The sequence below is a fragment of the Hordeum vulgare genome, chromosome 7H (genome assembly GCF_904849725.1).
Source record: "Hordeum vulgare subsp. vulgare chromosome 7H, MorexV3_pseudomolecules_assembly, whole genome shotgun sequence".
NCBI lineage: Eukaryota > Viridiplantae > Streptophyta > Magnoliopsida > Poales > Poaceae > Hordeum > Hordeum vulgare.
In genome coordinates, this window is record NC_058524.1 from 334,992,698 (window position 1) to 335,000,352 (window position 7,655).

Genomic DNA, 7,655 nt, shown 5'->3' on the forward strand with positions numbered 1-7,655 from the left:
GCGATCTACAAGGGTATGTGGATCCGATCTCCCTCTCGTAGATGAACATCACCATGATAGGTCTTTGTGTGCGTAGGAAAATTTGTGTTTCCCATGGAACACTCCCCAACAGTGGCATCATGAGCCAGGTTCATGCGTAGATGTAATCTCGAGTAGAACACAAAAGTTTTTGTGGGTGTTGATGTTCGATTTGCTGCCCTCCTTAGTCTTTTCTTGATTCGACGGTATTGTTGGATTGAAGCGGCCCGGACCAACATTACTCGTACGCTTACGACAGACCAGTTTCATCGACTAACATGCAACTTGTTGCATAAACATGACTGTCGGGTGCCTGTTTCTTCAACTTTAGTTGAATTGGATTTGACCGAAGCGGTCCTTGGAGAGAGGTTAAATAGAAATTTGCACATCTCCATTGTGGTTTTGCGTAAGTAAGATGCGATCATACTACATACCCAGGGCAGCCACGTAAAACATGCAACAACAAATTAGAGGACGTCTAACTTGTTTTTGTAGGGTATGCTTGTGATGTGATATGGCCAAAGACATGATGTGATATATTGGATGTATGAGATGATCATGTTGTGATAGTTAATATCGATTTGCATGTCGATGCTACGGCAACTGGCAGGAGCCATAGGGTTGTCTTCAAACTAATGTTTGTGTTTGCAGATGTGTTTAGTATATTGTTAAGTGATAACCCACAAGTATATGGGATCGCAACAGTTTTCGAGGGTACAGTATTCAACCCAAATTTATTGATTCGACACAAGGGGAAGCTAAAGAATATTCTCAAGTATTAGCAGTTGAGTTGTCAATTCAACCACACCTGAAAGAATTAGTATCTGCAGCAAAGTATCAGTAGCAAGGTAGGGTGATAGCAACAGTAGCAACAGTAACCAATAGCAGCAAAGTGACAACAGCAGCAACAAAGTAACAACAGTAGCAACACAGTAATAGTAGCAGCAGTGACATTAGTAGCAGCAAAGTAACATAGCAAGGACCAGTAGGAAAAGACTCATAGGAATTGGATCGATGATGGATGATTATGTCAGATGCTATTCATCATGCAACAGTTATAACACGTAGATATATGTAGCGGGGTCCTAATGTAATGTAGGCATGTATTCCGTATGTAGTCATACGTGGTTAGGGAAAAGAACTTGCATGACATCTATTGTCCATCCCTCCCATGGCAGCGGGGTCCTAATGGAAAATACGGGATATTAAGGTTCTCCTTTTAATAAAGAACCGGACCAACGCATTAACACTTGGTGAATACATGAACTCCTCATACTATGGTCATCTCCGCGAGTGGTTCCGTCTATTGTCACTCCGGGGTTGCCGGGTCATAACACATAGTAGGTGACTACAACTTGCAATATAGGATCAAGAACACACATATATTGGCTACAACACAATAGGTTCAGATCTGAAATCATGGCACTCGGGCCCTAGTGACAAGCATTAAGCATGGCAAAGTAGTAGCAACATCAATCTCAGAACATAGTGGATATTAGGGATCAATACCCGTCAAAACTAACTTGATTACGGGATAGATCTCATCCAACCCATCACTGTCCAGCAAGCCTACGATGAGATTACTCACGAACGGTGAAGAGCATCATGGAATTGGCGATGAAGGAAGGTTGGTGATGACGATGGCGACGATCTCCCCTCTTCGGAGCCCAGAACGGACTCCAGATCTACCCTCTAGAAGAAGAACAGGAGGTGGCGGCGCCTCCGTATCGTAAAACGCGATGAACTCTTCTCCTTGATTTTTTTCCGGACGAAAGGGACTAAATAGAGCTGAGATTGGAGGCGGTGGAGCAACGTGGGCCCCACAAGCCTGCCAGGCGCGGCCAGGGGGGTTGCGCCTGGTGGGCTTGTGGGCTCTCAGCTCCACCCCTCCGGTTGATTCTTGCGCCAATATTTTTTATATATTCCACAAAAAATCCCCGTAAATTTCCAGGTCATTCCGAGAACTTTTATTTCTGCGCAAAAACAACACCATGGCAATTCTGCTGAAAACATCGTTAGTCCAGGTTAGTTCCGTTCAAATCATGCAAATTAGAGTCCACAACAAGGGCAAAAGAGTTTGGAAAAGTAGATACGACGGAGACGTATCATTAGGTTGTAGCTTTAGTAGTAATAGCATAGATAGCACGACAACCTCGATAGCGGCACGATGATGGCGATCATGATGATGGAGATCATGGTGTTGCGCCGGTGACGATGAAGATTATGCCGGTGCTTTGGTGATGGAGATCAAGAAGCATAAGATCATGGCCATATCATGTCATTTATGAATTGCATGTGATGTTAATCCTTTTACGCACCTTATCTTGCTTACAATGATGGTTGCATTATAAGGTGACCCCTCACTAAAATTTCAAGATAAAATTGTGTTCTCCCTGACTGTGCACCATTGCGACAGTTTGTCGTTTTGAGACACCACGTGATGATCGGGTGTGATAGACTCAACGTTCACATACAACGGGTGCAAAACAGTTGCACACGCGAAACACTCGGGTTAAACTTGACGAGCCTAGCATGTGCAGACATGGCCTCGGAACACGGGAGACCGAAAGGTCGAGCATGAATCGTATAGTTGATATGATTAGCATAGAGATGTTTACCACTAAAACTACGCTCAATTCACGTGATGATCGGATTTGAGTTAGTGAATTTGGATCATGCCACACTCAAGTAACTAGAGGGATGTCTATTTGAGTGGGATTTTATTAGTAATTTGATTAGTTGAACTCTAATTATATTGAACATAGTTTAAGTCCACTTTGCAATATTTTATGTTGTAGATCAATGGCTCACGCAGTAGCAACCGTGAATTTCAATATGTTCCTAGAGAAAGCTAAGCTGAAAGATGATGGTAGCAACTTTGTAGACTGGGCTCGTAATCTTAGGCTTATCCTACAAGATGGGAAAAAGAATTATGTCTTTGATGCTGCGTTAGGAGATGAGCCACCCGCTACGTCTGACCAACATGTTTTGAACGCTTGGCAATCACGTAATGAGGACTACTCAGTAGTTCAATGTGCAATCTTGTATGGCTTGGAATCGGGACTTCAACGACGCTTTGAATGCCAAGGAGCATATGAGATGCTCCAGGAGTTGAAGCTTATCTTTCAGAAAACCCCCCGGATCGAGAGGTATGAGACCACCGATAAATTCTATGCTTGCAAGATGGAGGAGAATTCGTCTGTCAGTGAACATGTACTCAAAATGTGTGGGTACTCAAACCGTCTAGCTGAGCTGGGGATTGAACTCCCGCAAGAGGCTATCACCGACAGAATTCTTCAATCACAGCCACCTAGCTACAAGAGCTTTGTGTTGAACTATAACATGCAAGGCATGAACAAGTCACCCGGCGAGTTATTCGCGATGCTGAAAGTCGCACAGCCAGAACTCCGGAAAGAGCATGAAGTGTTGATGGTCAATAAGACCACTGGTTTCAAGAGAAATGGCAAAGGCAAGAAGGGTAACTCCAAGAAGAGCGGCAAGACTGTTGCCAATCCGATGAAGAAACCCAAGGCTGGACCTAAGCCGGAAACAGAGTACTTGGCCAATACCGGGGTTGTGCATGATTTAAATTCGTTGTGCAATGATGATAGAGCATAGCCAGACTATATGATTTTGTAGGGATAACTTTCTTTTGGCCTTGTTATTTCGGAAGTTCATGATTACCTTGCCAGTTTGCTTGAATTATTATTGTCTCCACGACAATAGCAAACTATTGTTTTGAATCTAATGGATCTGAACATTCACGTCACATAAGAGGACTTACAAATGACATCTATGTTAGGCAGCATGAAAGCATCAAAAATTCATTCTTTATCACTTCCCTACTCGAGGACGAGCAGGAGTTAAGCTTGGGGATGCTTGATACGTCTCAAACGTATCTATAATTTTTGATGGTTTCACGTTGTTATCTTGTCAACTTTGGATGTTTTGTTTACCTTTTATATCTTTTTTGGGACTAACTTATTAATTCAGTGCCAAGCGCCAGTTCCTGTTTTTTCTGTGTTTTTGACTCTTTTCATATCTGATTTTGGAATGGAGTCCAAACGGAAAAAATCCTTGAAATAAATTTTTCCAGAACGGAAGAAGATCAGAAGGCTTGAGGGACAAGGCATTGGGCCCACAGGGGCCCACAAGCCCTGTTGTCGCGCCCAAGGGGGAGGCCGCGACAACCAAGCTTGTGGCCCCCCTGGCACTCCCCTGCCCTAGGTCTTTGGCCTATAAATTCCCTAAAAATCCAGAAAAAATCAGGGCATCCACGAAAACACTTTTCCGCCGCCGCAAGCTTCCGTTTCCGCGAGATCTCAGCTAGAGACCCTTCCGGGTGCCTTGCCGGAGGGGACTTTGGAGTTGGAGGGCTTCTTCATCAACATCATCGCCCCTCCAATGACTCATGAGTAGTTCACTTCAGACCTACGGGTCCGTAGTTAGTAGCTAGATGGCTTCTTCTCTCTCTTGGATCTTCAATACAAAGTTCTCCATGATCTACATTGTGACAGCCCGATGCCGACGTTCTAGAAGCTTCCCCTTTTCTTTCCGTTTTCGTCGTGTGGGTATTTCAGTTGTCGTGTCATCATCGCATCATGCGCATCATCAGCAGTGCATCGGTGTCTCCGTTGCCGCCCGTTTTCAAACTTGCATCCGTTGTTAGTTGCCGGTTCGCGCCGTTGTCCGTTCCGAGCCCGACCGCACACGCACGCGCCCGCGGCACCGTCGAAACCCTGTTTATGTAGTGCGTTAAAAAACTCTCTCTGATCGAGGTGAGACTTGGCACGCGGTCGCGATTAGATGTAGCTAGGCCGCCTGTCGAATTCCGTCGCGATCGGAGACCGACTGGTACCCGAACGGTCGACCGTAGCGGACGTCTACCGTCGGACGTCGGACGTCTACCGTATTCGGTCTACCGTCGGACGTCTGCCGGTGTCTTAAAAATTCGTGTCGCGCCGCCCGTTCTCCCTCTCATCTCCGGATATTCCCTCTACACGGCCGCGTACCCATACCCGCGTTCGGAATCGTCCGAACCCGACCCCGCCGTTGGATCCGGATCGCGATTCCGGTTAACCGAGCCCCCTTTTTCCTTATAAATACCCCCTCCTCCTTAATTTTTGGACAGCCCCTCTTCCCTGCCTCGTTTTCCGCGCCCCACCTACCAAACCCTAACCCTAGCCGCAGCAGCCTCTCCCCACCAGCGCCGCCGGCCCGCCCGAGCCCGCGCGCGGCCCGCCGAAGCCCATCCGGCCGCCGCCGAGTGCCCGAGCCCCTGCAACCCCGAGCCTCCCCCATGGCTCCCTGCTCCCGTCGCCGAGCTCCGTCGCCCGCACCTCACCGGCGCCGCCTCTCCCCGCGCCTCGTGTCGCGCCGCCTTCCGCCGCTGCGCCTCGGGAGGCGCCGGCCAGCACCGTCGCCGACAGCCGCCGCCGCGCAGAGCCCCCTGCGGCCGCCGTAGCCCCAGATCCCGCGCGCGCCGACCTTGTCGTCCAGGAGTCGCCTCGAGCCGCCGCCGCCAGGAACGCGACCTCGACGGTCGGGTCTATCCAGCGCCGCCCTCGGACCCCGCCGGCTGCCTGCCCCGCCTGCTCGCTAGCCGCCGTGCCGCCATGCGCCGTCGCGCCGCCGCCTCCCTGCGCGCGGGCAGGAGGATGGGGACGAAGACCCCGTGGACTTCCACGTGGGCCAGCCCCGATCCGAGGCCCAGCTCGGCCTCCCCAGCGTCTCAGCCTGCCCCGGCCCCCTTCGGCCCATCACCGCCTCGCCTCCCGGCCCAGGTGGCCACCGCAGCCGGCCTCTCGGCCCAGGTATGCAGCCTCCCAAGCCTCCTATATTGCGCCCATGCGCTGTTTAGCTTTTGTGACCACCTGTTCGGCCCGTTAGAGATTTAGGTTTCTTTTTCTTTTTCGGTTTAGTTAATTTCAGGTTTAGCTAATTATTTTAAACGCCCGTAACTTTTGTTCCGTTAGTCGGGTCGAGGTGATCTTTATATCGTTTTGGGGTAGCTTCGCGAGTAGAACACGATTATCCAACATGCATATTTGTTTAACGCTGTTTAGAGTGCCTAATGCCTCGTTTTACGTGCTGTTTAACTAGGATCCGTTCCGCAGTTAATTCTCGTGTGTGTCCGGACTGCCCGTATGCCATAGATTTAATGTCCATGTTTTAGGGACCATATCTCTACGTATTTTAGCACGGTCACTCGTATTTTTGCGTGTAGGGATTGCCCGTTAGATTATTTTTTTCGTGTCTAGGTCTATTTCTCCCGCATTATTGTGTGGCTTTATTTTGTGTTGCAAACCCCACATATTATATATGTTTCCGGGGTAGAAAAATCCCGTGGATTTTTCTGTGCAATTAGATTTAGCTTTCGAGTAAGTTAGTTCGCGAGATATTTTGTCGTGAAGCCCTTTTATTTAATCCGTAGGTTTTATTCCGTGCCTCGTTTGCATTAGTTGTCAACTAGGGAGTTGATCTTGGATGTTTTGTTTAGCCTCTAGTATTTTTAGTTGCAATAGAAATGCATGTTTAGGTGTTGTTTGCTTGCTCTCAAGTTGCTTGAATAGTGCTGTTTTAGGGGAGCTGAAATATTTCTAAGTCTGGAATCTGTTATATTTTGTTGCTGTCTTGTCTTGTTTGTATCTTTAGATATGTATCTCTTTTGAGGTTGGTCCAATGGAGTTAGTTGTACCCCTTATGTTTCTCTAGCTTGTTGTTGAGTTTCATGCCATTTGAAGTCCTGTAGCTATAGGTTTTGCTGCTGTCAATATGCCTTCAGGCTGAAAAGTGCACTTTCAGGAGGTGTTATTTTCACTAAGTCTGAAATAGTGTGTGAGATGTCATTCTGTGACTTCTTTTCCTAGTGCTCCGTGCTGACATGCTAGATGTTGTTAGTTGATTGTAGTTGTGCTTTTTGCCCTCTTCCGTGTCATGCCTTTCTTGAGCTAATCGGAGTTGTCTATCCGTAGTTGTGGGGCGTAGAATATGCTATGTGGCTGATTTTGGCAGTTTGTAGTGTTTTCTTGTTTTGCTCGTAGTTTTCGAACCGTAGCTCCGTTTTGATCGTGTCCTACATGAAACTTGCTTAGAATCTCGTGTAGTTTCATTTTATCTTGCTGTTTGAATGTGTTGAAGTGCTCGTAGCCGCCGTTGCACACATTTTGCATTCATGCCATCATATCTTGCGGTGCTTGTAACTTTTGCTCCGTAGCTCCGTTGGAGATGTTCTCTACGTGTAGGTTGCTTGCCTTGACGCGTAGAATCACGTGAACCTATTTGTTTTGCTGTTTAACAACCAATTAAAGGTATTAATTCAGTTCTGGACAGAATTATAAATTAACATGTGAGGTCGTTTCGGAGGTGCTATATGTCATTTCCGACCTCACTTAAAATGTCTAGATAGGTAGTTTAATTTCCGCTTCACCTCTTGCATGTTTGACAACATTAATATTGCGTGTAGATAACCGGGAGTGAACTAAATAATTAACGTGGAGTTTCGTCAATATGCAACTCGTGCATATTGAACTACACTTAATGTGTAGGTATGATTGTGTGTTTTGTCTTGCTGTGACTTGCATGTATTCAGTAGCTCATGCATCATATGTGTTGTGCATCGTGTGGTGAATATCGTG